Genomic DNA, 14,912 nt, shown 5'->3' on the forward strand with positions numbered 1-14,912 from the left:
AAATATACATAGCCAAAGATACCAATTTCAAAAATTTCTACATGTGCATTTCATTGACATTGATTACGTTCTTCCAGTTGTGCTGCTATTCTCACTATCCTTTTCCAAATTATTCCATAACCATTGTCTTCAACTCAGTGTCCCCTAAGCTTCCCATCAGAACTTTTGAGTTGCTGTTGTCAATCTGATCTCACATAGATAATTCTTTTTTTTTTTTTTGTACTTTAGATGAAGGTTTACAGAACAAAATAGTTCCTCATTAAACAGTTAGTACACATATTGTCCTATGACAATGGATAACCAATATGCAGAATAGGCATCCCTATAGAATACTTGAAAGTATTAAGGATGGCGATTGCACGAAATTAATCTTCTAACACCACATACATGTAAAGAGAAAAGAAGAGACGTAATTAATAATTCACATTACTTCAATGTAGCTATAACTTGGAAGCATTTAAAGGCCCCCATGTTCTATAGCTGCATTCTGAGTAGGATCTGTTGCGATCTAATATCTTTAGGGTATTGAGGCATAAAATAGAGTAGCTTAGGACTACAAGCAGGGGGAGAGCAGATTAGAGCTGTAGTTTTAGGCTACTTTTTTTCTTTCAGAATCCATTTTGAGATTAAGCATAATCAGGGTCTTTTTTGCCCATCCTGGCCAACCCAGATTTAGATGAGCAGGAGAAATCCTGAAGTAGCCATAAAATCAAAAACCTGTTGAGGTGGAGTTAATTCAGACTCATAGCAACCTTATAGGACAAAGCAAAACTGCCCCATTGGGTTTCCAAGGCTATATTCTTTATGGAAGCAGACAGCCTCATCTTTATCCCATGGAGATATTGGTGGGTTTGAAAGGCTGACCCTTCAGTTAGCAGGCGAGTGCTTAAGTGCCCCTTTTAAGTAGCCATGTTGAGGTCGAATTTAAGTCTCATGTCAGAGACCTGGCTGGCACCCCACTTGCTATAACATTTTTAGAAACAAAGTCAGTGCGTTGAGTTATCGTCCAAGAGCACTTCCAGGGCACTGACTGCCCCTCACCATTCCCATTGCACTCTTTGCTCACCACCATCCCTTTGGTTCCCTCTTGCTACCTGTCTCCTCCCTCCTCCCTCTCTCATCTCTCACCTCCTCCTAAACAGTTATGGACACTTTTCTTTTTATGTGCAAGGTTAGGGTCATGTCTGCTTGAACTCCTTCAGTGGACTGAAGTCTCTCTGTGATGCATGAGGTCTGTGAGGTTTCAGCTCTCTGGACTCTGGCATATTAACACATCTCCCTTAAGCAGAGCCAGGTCACCCACACATAGAACGTCATGAGTCAGGAAGGAGATGCCAATAGACTGAGACGGCCACGCACCTGTTACCTTCTCAGGTTGCTGGAGTTATCTTTTACTGTCCTCTCTCCTTTTAAAGCTCTTCTTTTTCATCTAGATTATCTTGGGTTACCTTGAAAACTAAAACCAGAAGCATTTCATAAAGCTGAACATAGTGCAGAGCATAGGACCAGATAATTTCTAAGGTATTTTCCAATTTTGAGCTTCCAGGATCATTTTATCCCAGACTTGTTTCTTATACCGTATTCTCACTCACTGAGGAATAGGTTTGCTTTCATTGCCTTCCTTCCTGCCTCTTTTGGTTTCTTTCCCTAGAGTGGTCCTTGAGCTATAGCAGAATTCAGAGGAAGGACAATAACTCTTGGAATTAGACAGACCTGACTTCAAATCTTAGCTCTACTATTTATTAGTTGAGTGATTTTGGTTAGATCAGTTTAAATTCCTGAGTCTCTGTTTCTGCATCTGTAAGAAGGGAACAGTGATACCCTATATTATAGACTTGTGGTGGGTAGTAAATGAGATAATGCATATAGCATAGTTTCTTGCTTATTGTCCAAAACCCAAACCCATTGCTCTCAAGTCAATTCCTACTCACAGCGACCCTATAGGACAGAGTAGAACTACCCCATAAGGTTTCCAAGGACTGGTTGGTGGATTCAGACTGCCAACCTTTTGGTTAGCAGCCGATCTCTTAACCACTGCACCACCAGGGCTCCTTGCTGATAGTAGTCCTCAACAAATATAAACTCCATTCCCTGCCCAACCTTATTTAGAGCTACTTAAATATATGTTGGATCCCGTATCTGGGTTCTACTTGAACTTTGTGCCTAAAATTTAGGAGCAGGTCTCATCCAAGACCATCATAGACCCCAACCAGTTATAAGGAGAGAGAAGCTATTAACAGACTTTTGATTGCAGAGCTCTTCTTCAGTAGAAGTCTTCCCTCCCCTGGGCTTGGCCAGATTGCCCTCTACAGTCCCACCATTTGGAAGGCTTGCTGTATCACATCCAACTTTAGGACCCATCAACCTCCTAGTCCCTTGACATCCATCCACCCTCAACTCATAAATTATAAGCTGAAAACTAACTTCCTCCCAGTAGCTTTTTCACATTAGACCAGAATACTTCTGGGGCCTAGAGGAATGTCCTGACAACTGGGTCAGTTGATGTGGGGGCAGGCATCCTGGCCTTACGCTTAGTAGGACAGTCACGTATCAAACACATGTTACTCTGAGGCCACGATGTTGGCTTTCTTCCTTGTCTGTTAGCTCCTATGGGACATTCATTCATCTGGTCATCCATTCATTTAACAGATACCTGTTGAGCACATACCACGTGGCAGGCACCGTTCTTGGTGCTAGGTACAGAGCACTGAACAAAACAAAGTTCCTGTTTTCATGAAGCTGAATTTCCAGTGGGGTAGGGAGATTGTCAGCAAATGAACAAACATACATATATTATGTCGGGCAGCAATAAGTGCTATAGAAAAATTAAAGCAGAGCAGAGAGCTGGAGTTGGGGAAATGGGCATGGAAATTTTATATAGAGTATCAAGGAAGGCCTCTCTGATAAGGCAATTACCTGAGCAGGACCTGAGGAAAGTGAGGAATTGAAGTTAGAGGAAATGGCCAGAACAAAGGCTCTGAGGTAGGAATGTGCTTGGACTTTAAGGAACTGCAAGTGGGCAATGGGATTGAAGCAGAAGGAACGAGGGGAAGAGTGGAAGGAGGTGAGGTCAGAGCAGGTGTGGGGCAGGTCATGAAGGGCCTCACAGGCCACCGTAAGGACTTTGGATTTTTACTTTCTGGCTGGCTTTTCCTGAGATTCTTCTATCCTTCCCCAGACTCTTCTCAAAGCATCTCAAAGGCCCTATTCCTAAAGCATCATTGAATAACAAAATAGATACTCCTGCCCAACATATTATCAGTCATTCATTTGAAAACCTTTATTGGACATTAGGCACTGGGAATCTGGGGATGAATAAGACCCTCTCACCCCCACTCCCCACACACACACCCTTCAGGAGCTCACAGTCCAGGGCTGGTTCCAGGCTGCTTGGGCAAGTTGTCTGAATTTGGTCACCATGGAGCTGGTTTGCTAGGGTGGAAATTTCCCCTGGACACCTCCCACAGCTCACTTCTACCAATTCTTTTGGAATTCTCCCACATAATGGACTATCACTAAGTCTTGAATTCAGGCTAGAAAGGAATAGGATTGATCCATGCAGTGAACATATGAGTGCCTATTATTTGTTAGCACTGCTGCTCAGCACTAGGAATCAGTGATGAACTAGATTCAGCATCTCTCCTCAAGTTGTTTCTGTTTTAATGAGGAGACATGGCAGTGACTGGACAGCACACACTTATCAGTGCTATGGTAAGAATGTGTTTAAGGGGAGCGCAGAGGAGGGGCCACTGACCCAGACTGAGGGTCAGAGGAGCACAGAAACCGGAAAGCTCCTTGAGGAAATGTCCGCACTCACTCCTAGAGATGAGGAGTAGTTAGGCAGGTAAGGAGGATGGAGGGTAGGAAAGTTCAGGGAATGGTGTTAGGAACTTCCCAGCAGAAGAAAAGCATCAGTAAGGGCTGAGGGAGTGAGAGAACTTTGCCCCTTGGAGGAACTGTGTACTGTTATTGTGGCTGGGACATGGAGTGTGAGGTGAGGCAAGTCTGAGAGATTTGAGGCAGTCATTCTGAGAGGTAAGCTGGAAGTACCAATGAAGGGCCTTGGATGTCAGGTCAAGGGTTGGAGTCTATCCTGAGGACAGCTCAGAACTGTTAGCAGTTTTTAAACAAAGATTGGTGACATGATAAAGTCTGAGTTTTATGAAGCCAAGGGCCTTATTTCATTTGATCCCTGGTTCCTTCAAATGCTTATTTTATATCTACTTCTTTTAATACTATATGATCATAATTTTCTTACCTGTAAAATAGGTTAACGTAGATCAACTGAATAAAGTGGTTGTCAATAGTGGATGAATACGATTGACCTTCCCATCACCAGGCGCCCTAGATGAATTCTAAATGTTTACGTGTTTCTTGCACAGTCTTGCTACGTGAATGAAGCCTTTGCTGGGAAATGGATAGGAGAGAGCAGGTGGCAAAGGCCTATGCTATTCTGGCAGAAATAGGTAATATCCACCTTTTAATACTCTCCTTTTTGAATACTAAAACAGAATATTCTCTTGAAAAATGTGATATTTGAGTACCTGCCATACGCCATCACTGTGCTAGTCCTGGGGACATCAGGATAAACCAGACAAGGTCAGCCCCTGCAGTGAGTTTATACGTATGTGATGAAGACAGAGGAGCCAGTAGACTGAGGAGCGGATAGTGGGATGAGAGCCCTGGCATAAGCAAAGTGATGTGGGCACACAGGACAGAGCACCCTCTCTGCTGAGGGAAGTCAAGGAAGGTTTCCAGGAGGCACTGCATGTCTAGGGTATTGCACCAACCTTGGGTACGTGGCGCCACTGAGCAGTTACTGTTAGCCCTGTACGCCCCAACGTCCTTCCTCAAGCATGGTAATGTGTTAATTAAAAGATTAATGAGCTTGACTTGTATTTTTGAGCTGATATTCTGATAAACTTATTGAAAAGAGGGGTGTCAGATATTTGGACAGGGGTGCAATTTCAGTGCTTACCATAGGCGCCATTTTCCATAGATAAGCTGCTGGCTGTACTGGGTTAATAGAAACTGCTCAGTGGCACTACAGGCCCAGGCCTGTGCAATACCTGCTATACCTGCCGTACCCTAGTTACATCTCTGCAAAGAGGGGTTATATGAAGTGGGCATTGAGGGATGCGTAGGAGTTGGGATCTGGGCGAGAGACACTCCTTGCTTAGAATAGCATTGTGTAAATAGAGGCCGACACTCAATTCTCTGTAAGGATGGTGGGGAGGAAATAGCCAAAGTGATCAACATGCACAGATAATGCCTTAATTCTGCTTTTTAAAAATCCATTGTAGCCACCTCCTTACCCCTCTACCTTGTTCCCAACAGTGACTAAAAAGAAGCAAACTGACTAATTTGAATTGATGTCTCCTCTGACCCTATGGAGGGAGACCAAGAAAAGAAATAGAAAGAGGAGGAGGAGGAAGAAGCAGCACCACTGTCATCCAGAAACTGATATAACAGCATAAATTTCGCCATAGCTTTGTGGTGGTGAAATTCAGCTTTACAGAGAGCTAGGTCTGCTCCTTCACAGTGAAAACTAGAAGGGATTTTAAAAACTGCATCTGTCCTTCTGCTTCCTCTTGAAAAGTGTGTGTGTGTAAATTATATAGAATTTATTCTAGAACCTAGCATGGAGCCTGGTGCAGACAACTTCTAGTTATACTAGTTGCCTAAAAGATGATTGAATGGCTTAGAACTGACCTTACTGACCTACACGCTTCCCCAGATGTGCCAAGATCTGTGTACATCAAGGCAGTTGATGTTCATAAGCACACTAGGAGGGAGGGTTGTTGTTGTTAGGTGCCATCGAGTCACTTCTGACCGATAGTGACCCCACGTACAGCAGAATGAAATACTGCCCAGTCCTGCACCATCCTCACAATCGTTGCTATGCTTGAGCCCATTGTTACAGCCACTGTGACAATCCATCTCATTGAGAGTTTTCCTCTCTTTTGCTGTCCCTGTACTTTGCCAAGCATGATGTCCTTCTCCAGGGACTGGTCCCTCCTAATAACATGTCGAAATTACGTAAGACAGAGTCTTGCCATCCTTGCTTCTAAGGAGCATTCTGGCTTCCAAGACAGATTTGTTTGCTCTTCTGGCAGTCCATGGTATATTCAGCATTCTTCACTAATACCATAATTCAAAGGCAGAGTCAATTCTTCTTTGGTCTTCCTTGTTCATTGGAGGGAGTACCCATGCCAATTTATAGAAAGTGAAACTGAAGTTCAGAGTTGAAGTAGCTTGCCCAATGTCCACAGCTATTAGTAGTCAGGATCCAAACTCTTTTCTAATTGCCCCTCTCCCACTGAACATGCTGTGTGTCACACTCTGTAAATAGGTGGAGCTTCTGGCAGACCAAGGAGGGAATTTCTTAATTAGAATTGACCTTAGACATGGCTGTCACCTAGATTTCCAGGATTCAGAAGTGGGCAGAGCAGTGGCATGCTCCCTGTAAGTCAGGGATGCATATGTCTTGTTACCGATTGAATTGTGTCCCCCCAAAATATGTGTTGTACTTCCTAACCCCTATACCTGTGGTAATAATCTCATTTGGGAATGAGTTTTTTTTTGTTAAGTTAATGAGGAAGTATTAGTGTAGGGTGTGTTTTAGGTCAATCTCTTTTGAGATATAGAAGAGTAGATTAAGCAAGTATGCCAGCAAGCAGAGATGGGGAAAGATAGATGCCAAGCCACATAGGGATTGCCAAGGAACCAAGGAATAGAAGCTGAAAAGAGACAAGGACCTTCGTCCAGAGCCTACAGAGAGAGAAAGCCTTCCCGTAGAGCTGGTGGCCTGGATTCGGACATCTAGCCTCCTAAACTGTGAGAAAATAAATTTTTGTTTGTTAAAGCCACCCACTTTTGGTATTTCTTTTATAGCAGCACTGGATAACTAAAATATGTCTGAAGGTCCTCTCAGGACCCACCCAGTGCTAGCAACCCCTCTACATCTTGGGCTGCAAATGCCTGCTCACATGCTTCCATGGGTGGGGAACTTACTGCCTTGCCAAACAGCTGGTTCTAGTTCTAGATGTTGGGCACCCTCCCCTCTTTACAGAGCCATTTCTGAACCTAGCATGTCTCATTTTTAATTGGCATGAACATCTCACCAGTGAGGGGCTTAAGTGGTGGGTGCTTTGCTCTAACTGGAGTCTCTGGGAGACTCTGGCAGCTCCAGGAACTCTCTTCTGCGCACTTCTCTTGAAGAACCAGTTGCCCTCATCACAGCCAGGGCCTTCATGTCTTTGCTCGTGGGGAGCGTATTTGTTCTTCTTGATGAGATGGGTGGGGGAAAGGTCTATTGCTTGGGTTTCTTCTCTTCCCCTCTAAGGAAAGACCTCAACGTCCACCTTCTCTGACTCCCTTCTCTCTAAAACTCTGGCAGTACCCAGGGGGAGTGGGTATTGTCTTTGGAGGGCTTTAACGGACATAAGGCAAAGTTCAAAAAGATTAAAAAAAAAAGAAAAAGTAGAAAAGAGAGAGAGAAAAAAGGTGCTAGGAAGAGGGAGTGATTGAGAGAAAAGAGCAGAATTCTTTTTAGAGGCAACCCTTCTGCCCTCAGCTCCTGCCCCTTCACTTAGGCTGGTCTGTTCAGCTAGAATGCCCTGTCATCCTCATCTGACCTATTGTAGTCCTCTATGTCCTTTGAATTCCATACCAAATGCCACCTCCCCAAGGAAGCCTTCCTTGATAGCCTCCCATGATAGACTTCTCAGTGTCGCAGTGGTACAGATAAAAAAGAAAAAGAAGAAAAAAAAAAAAAAAGATGATTACCATGCATCTGGGTTTAATTGGGTTCTGGCCCAAATTTGGACACTGGCTCACCACTGACCTTGGACAACCCGGTGCCCTCTCAGCATTCCTTCTTCATGGTAAATATGAGGGAGTTGAGCCTTGTCTCCAAGATATCAAACTCCAAGAGTCCTTGAGTCCTGCCGAATCCCTACATGGTCCAGCAGGACCCCAGTGTGGGTTCGAAGTGTTTGCATTGCCACCACCAGGAAGCCCCTCCAGAAAATCAGAGCGCAGACCTCTCACCTCTTCGTGGCAGGCAGGGGACAAAAGGGGGTGGATAGTAGTGTCTCCTCCCTCTACCAGTGCATAATCGCTGATCAGGTTCCCAGAGTCAAGGAGGCTCAGCCTGCACTCTGCCCTACCCAGCCTGATGCTATGAGCCCTGGGCTGGCTACGACCTTTGTTCAGTTCATTTCAGTCTCCTCTCCTCCCTGCAGCTCTGTCTTTGCTCCTTCTCTGCGTTGGAAATTCAGAAAATCAGCTGCAGCATGTTTGATTTAACCCTGATAATGAGCCTGTTTTTCTCTGTTTGGGATTTGTAAGCCCCTGCCCAGTAGCCTTTTATCTTTCTGTGGCATATGGAGACTTCATCTGACCTGCAAAGTAGGAAGGAGTTCCGGGTTTTGATGACTTAGCTGTAAATTGGAAGAGGAGTTATGAAAGTTTAGAAGGAGGCTTGGGTAGCGTTTCCTTTAAAAACCCCTGCTTAGCTTTTCGAGACCCTCACAGGACCCTCTTCCCAACATACCAGCTCTTTCCTCTGCTCGCTCGATGCCTTGAAGCCAGAGGAAGAGGAATAGTCATCTGTCAGTTTCTTCAGTTGCCATAATGTGGGATGTGAGGGTCCTGGAGATTGGATAACATTTGCAGATTCAAGTGTACCTAGCTTTAAGACATCTCCTCCAACAACTATACATCCTAGTGGACTTTAGGTGACATTTGTTTTAATAAATCATATTAATTTTGTATAGTGTTGTGCTTAAGGGCATGGACTCTGGAGCCACACTACCTGGATTTGCATCCACCTCTGCCACTCATGAGCTGGGTGACCTTGGGCAAGTTACTGAACCTCTCTAAGTCAGTTTGTTCATCAATAAAATGGGAAACCTAACAGTACCTGCCTCGTAAGGTTGCGATGGTATTTAAATGAGTTAATACATGTAAGCACTTAGAATGGTGCCTGGCATACAGTAGACACTCAATAAGTGTTAGCTATTTTCTTATTGATCTAAACCTTCAGTTGAATATTCTATTAAAGATAAGTTCTTGGCTTGGCTATGCCAAGAGTTCAGTCATTTAATGCCTATTTATTAAGCATCTCCTCTGTGCCAGAACTAGTGCTAGACAATGGAGTCCCAAAGCTGAACTCATAGTCCCCAGGGTCTAGTAACAGTGATGCACACAGAGATCATGACTGGGTGAGGCCATCTGTACCATTAGATAACCCAACAATTTCAGGAGACCAGAGACAGGCCAGCTCCCCTGAGCATGGAAGGCATCTCAGAGGAGGTGGTAAGGACCAGAGTGAGGTGGTGGTAAGGAGGGGATGGAAGCAGGAGACTGGGGGAAGACGGTGAGTTGGGAGAAGAGAGAGTTGTTGACTAAAGATGACTTAGGAGTAGCGGTGCCATTCTGAATGGGAGAGTGAGTGGGAAGAGAGCTAGGGAGAGAGAAATTGCTTGATATTTAATTTTTGATGGTGCAGTTGATATGTGCTGATTTAAGTTTTTTCAGTTTGAAATGCCTGCAGGTGGCCAGGTGGAGATCTCTCCACTTTTCCCAGCTCTAGGGTTAGGGAAAGGAGAAGGACTGGGGGTGTGCAAATGGAAGGACCCCACAGCAGAAGATGGAGCAGGCCGCTCTGCTCCAAGGCTGAGTGAGCACAGGCCTTCCTCTGTGCATGCCCAAAAGCATGGCTAGGCCCTCAGCTCCTTGATGGGACCGACAAAGGCTCACTTGTTCTCCCCTGACATCAGACCTCGTCCTCAGGATTTCTCTGTCCTTCTGGGGCAAGATCTCACACAGTGATAATAGAGTGAAAGAGAAGAGAGGAAGCAAGTAAAGACTGTCTCGGGGCATCACCATGCCAACCCGCTTTGCATGCAAGCGCTAGGAAGATGGCGCTGTGTGTGCAGTGGTGCGCATTCTAATTTGCACCCCAGGACAGCACTGGGTCTCTGAGCTCCTGCGCCCAGCCCAGTGGGAGCTGCTGCTATCAGCTCAGAGAGACGCTAGCCGCCTGGTCAGCGACAGACAGAATATTAGCAGGTCAGGTTAATTAATTGCTGCACACAGTGAATCAATTCTTTTCTTTCCTTTTTTTTTTTTTTTAAAAGTTAGCAAGTATTAAATTTAATCGCCTGGATTTTCTATTATACTACGAGTTCAGAGAGTTTTGTCTTGAAAATTTCATAAAAGCATACAGTGGACAGAGATCTGAGAGGTCATGTGGTCTAATTTCTGCCAGATCCTTTTTTCAGGTTAGTAAACTGAGGCTGGCAGAGTGAGAGGCAGCGTTGGTAACGGAAAAGGTAAAGACTTTATAGCCCTTAAGCCCCACCTCAAGGGGTGAGATTTTACTTAAGGCACTTAGCACCAGGCCTGGCCTCTAGGAGGGTTCAGTAAGTGGGTCTGTCTTTCATTTGTGCAGGGGGTGAGGGTGGTGGTCAATAAATGAACAGTAATCTATAAAACAACGATCTATAAAGACAACATTCATATTAAACCAATATGGGAGAAATCCTAATTTAGTGACCAATCCTAAAACAACTGCTTCCTTGTGAGATACAGGATAAGAAAGGGAATTTGACCCTGAACTTCAGATCTTTAGTCTAGTACAGTGGTCCTCAAACTTCAGTCGCCTGGGGATTTTGTTAAAATGCAGATTCTGATTCAACAGGTCTGGAGACAGGCTTGAGATTCTGTATCTCTGACAAGCTCCCAGGTGGATACTGATGTTGTTGGTCCCCCAGCCACGCTTTGAATAGCAAGATTCTAGAAAACGATAAGGAAAAAAAAAAAACAAATTAACTTTGTATTTCCCTATTAGAAAATGAATAAATTATGGAATGTGCAGTGCTGGAACTCTTTTATGGATAAGAGCAACTCATACCTGTTCCAAGCATGATCCAGTTTATGTAATGGAGTCATCCAGAAGTGTGTGGTCTTGAGCAAGTTCCATAATCCTGCTGTGCCTCAGTTTCCTTATCTGAAAAAGTAAAGTTAGTAGCAACTGCTTTGCCAGCGATTTTGAGGATTAGAAAGAGCTTGGGAGCCCTGGTGGCGAAGTGGTTAAGAGCTTGGCTGCTAACCAAAAGGTGGGCAGTTTGAATCCACCAGCCGCTGCTTGGAAACCCTATGGGGCAGTTCTGCTCTGCCCTATAGGGTTGCTATGAGTTGGAACCGACTCGACAGCACATAACAACAGCGGCAAGAAGAGAGCTTGGCTTCAAGTAGGCCCTCCAGAAAAGGCAGCTGTGAAGACAGATGTGATACCTTGCCAAAGCTATAGAGCTAAGTGGAAGGTGAGCCTGTCTCCTCACTCTCTTCAGTGCATTTCTCACTCTATTGAGTACCAAGAAACCTTAGATCACTTTGCTTAGCTGGGTTCTTAGGTAGTATGAACTGACCAGAAGCTCTAGACGAAGTGTTTGAATAACAATTTGCTATCTTCAAGTGGAATTATGAAATAGCCCAAACAGTACTCCATCTGTCTGTGAGGCCTGCAAGCCCTACAGAGGATGCGTAGCGACACTTTCAAATGCCCAGTTGTTTGTGGCCTCAGACACCAGCCTGAGAACCCCAGCCACAGGGTGAAGTTTAAATCAGGATAGCACATGGTTGAGTCATCACAGAGCAGGGCTGGGCTGACACACAGATTTAGAGGTAAACTTGGTGAGTTTGTTTGTTTGGCTTAATTGTGGTCTTTGTTTATCAAGCTAGACAGGGAAGTTCCACAGTAACTTTGCTGCCTTCTTTTGTGTATTGTGAGTTTCCTGCGAGAGCAGCACCACCGTAGTTCTGTATATCAGTCTGTCTTTAAATCAGGGCTTGGGGTACCTACAGATCCCTATATTAAAAAAATCCCAGTCCATAACACAGTTTTCCTGACTCTCTTAATTTGTATTTCCAGATCGAAAATATAATTTTAAATGGATGTTTCAACAGAGATAGAAAGTCATTTTGGATAAGCTTGTGATGGGATTTTGATTTGGTTTTTTTTTTTTTTTTTTTTACTCTTTACACTTTGCAACTGAAGTCATGTTGATTCAACCACAAGACAGATGTTTCCCTTGATGGAAAACATGATTTAAGAAATTAGCGGAAGGGGCCAGGGAGGATGATTACTAAGCCAAATGGCTGAATCTATTAATTTTTCCTTCCCAAATGGAGTGGCTCAATTTCTGGCAAGCCAGTCAAAGCTAATGCTTTTGAAATGGCATTGAAGTAGGAATTGAGTGAGTTACTGCATTAAGTCAGCACTGGTTACTACAGCAGTAAGTTTGAGTCCTTTTTGCTTCTGAGGGGGATAATATTTAGAAATTATTTGGGACATTGAAATTGATCCCTCTGTTTTGTCCTTTTCACAAAGTTCTGCTTCTGGACCAAATACTTGCTCTAACTAGGTCTGGCATTTTTAATGTGAGATGATAGTGCCCCTTAGTGGATAAAGCATTTAACTGCAAGCTGTTACATTTACCAAAAAAAAAGCTCTGCTTTGGCATAAATATATAATTTTAGTTCCTCTTAAAACTAAACCATACTTTTGTATCTTAGCACTGGCCCGTTTGAAAGATATTATAAGAAACAGCTTTAAGCACTTCTAAAATTCCCTGATGGGCTTATTATTGGCTGGGTGTTGAGGTCTGAGGTCTGTCTCCACCCATTATGTTACACAGTCTACCCACTTCTAAGGACTTTAGGGAAGTTTCTCTCAGATTTCAAAAGCTGTGCTTCCTCTGAATGGCTTGTTTCTTATTTATATGGGGTGCACTGTGACTCATGCAGCTGACTGCTTTTGCTTCTGCGTGTTGGCTGCTGTAAAGCACAGAGCCAGTTTCATAGCCCAGCTCTACCAGGGCTGACAGATCTGAGACCAAAGAGAAGAAATGTCTCTAGTTCACATTCACCGCACCTCCTAAAAAAAAAAAAAATAAGGCAACAACCTTCTCCTCCTTAAGTATCAATAAACAGTATTGGACTTTAAAGATAAAATTTAATTGACTTTAAACAGACATTTTTCAAATTCAATACTTTTTAGCTTTCTAAATAAAGGATTTGCCTCGTTTGGGGAATGCTGCATTTCATTGTAAATGTATACTTATAAGTGGCTTGCAAACAGAAAACCAGACCAAACCCGTTGCCATGGAGTCGATTCTGACTCATAGCAACACTATAGGACAAAGTAGAATTACTCCGTAGGGTTTCCAAAGAGCGGTTGGTGGATTTGAACTGCATAGTATTTGGTTTAATCTGGTTTATATCAGGATGCTAACCCATCCATAGAAGACTGTCCAGGTAATATCAGTATTTCTATGCCATGAAATACTATGCAGGTATTAAAAAGAATGAAGATATTCTTTATATGCTACTATGGTATAATCTTCAAAAATATTTTCACAAAACAATGTACAGAACACTGTGTAATATGGATTTATTAGCTTTAAAAAAGAATTCACACACACATAATATACATCCACTTCTCACTCATAGACTATCTGTTACCTAACATTTTGCATTTACGACAATACCAAAAACTCTACTGTCTGACTCTTTTGCTCATTAACGACATATGTCTGGCAGTAACAAACACCAAGGTGCGAGGAGAGACTAACGCTGGCTGTGATGGTTAAGGTTATGTATCAACGTGGCTGGGCCATGATTCTCAGTGGTTTGGCAGTTGTGTAAAGTTGTAGTCATCCTCCATTTTGTGATCTGATGTAGCCATCCTCCATTTTTGCATAACGCCTGTTTTCATGTAAAAACCTGGTCTTTGGAAAGTAACTAAGTTAGTAAGTGAGGATTTGGTGTGTGTGTATATACAAAAAATATCTCTGGAAGTATAAAAAGAAAATTATAAGAGTGGTTGCCTACAGGTAGAAGACTTGGATGACCAGACGAGAAGTGGAAAAGAGACTTTGCACTATGAACCCTTTTTTATCTTTAGAACTTTTGGTATGTGAATATATTACCAATTCAAAAACTATCTAAAATTTAAATTAAACAAATCCTAGTCCAAAACTATAAAAATAAAATAAAAAATAGTACAGAAAGAGGACATCATGCAGTGGGTTTTTCTAAAACAATAGTTTTATTATTTAGTTGAGAGAAAAGAGAAAGTGTGGCTCTGGTCACATTTCAGTGAGAGACAGTATAATCCAGGCACAAAATTTAATTTAAAGATTAAGGAAAAATTGCTCATTTTGTGAATAGCATTAGACATTAATCTGTGCGACAAGAGACATTTCTAAAATGTTCATTCCTGAAGACTGAGTTTGTAGATAAGATAGGAACATATACCTACAGTAATGTAGTGGAGAGAATATGGGCTTTGGAACCAGAAAGACAAAAATATGCCAATTTGCTGCTGGTTTAAACTTGGGAGGAATCACTTAACCTCTTTAAACTTCTATTTCCTTATTTGTATATAGAAAATATTACCTATTTTGAGGGTTATTATGAAAATTAAATGAGATTATGTGTGTGCAGGAGTTAACACAGCAGGGAGTGCAGAGTAGACACTCAAGAAATGGCTGCTGGGTTTCACTCTGTTATATATAAGCTCTCCATGAGTCAGATCCCAAAAAATGGTAACTAGCAACAACAAACAACATTACATTGGTCATAAGATAACAGTAACTAAGCAGGAGAATGAATGAAGTCATCTTTTGAGACTCTTCTGGATTTCACTCTTAGGGCCCTCTGTGTCATTTCTGATATGTATAAGGGAAAATGACGAACTAGTATTTGTTCTTACCTGTGACAGAACTCTCACTGCTGGCCCACTTGCCCAGAAGTAGAAAGCAGGGTCAATTTGAAAAATGCACCGAGTCCACTCAGCCTCAAGCATTCTCACCATGCACGAATTTTGATTAAAGGGGCAT

At 42.9% G+C, this 14,912-nt stretch overlaps 1 protein-coding gene across 4 annotated transcripts in view; it reads left to right on the top strand.

Annotated features, from left to right (window-relative positions):
• The window catches only part of CYRIA (CYFIP related Rac1 interactor A), a 125,917-nt gene that overhangs the window by 48,150 nt on the left and 62,855 nt on the right, over positions 1 to 14,912 (top strand). The window lies entirely within an intron of this gene.

Source organism: Trichechus manatus, unplaced genomic scaffold (genome assembly GCF_000243295.1).
Source record: "Trichechus manatus latirostris isolate Lorelei unplaced genomic scaffold, TriManLat1.0 scaffold00023, whole genome shotgun sequence".
In the NCBI taxonomy this organism is placed as follows: domain Eukaryota; kingdom Metazoa; phylum Chordata; class Mammalia; order Sirenia; family Trichechidae; genus Trichechus; species Trichechus manatus.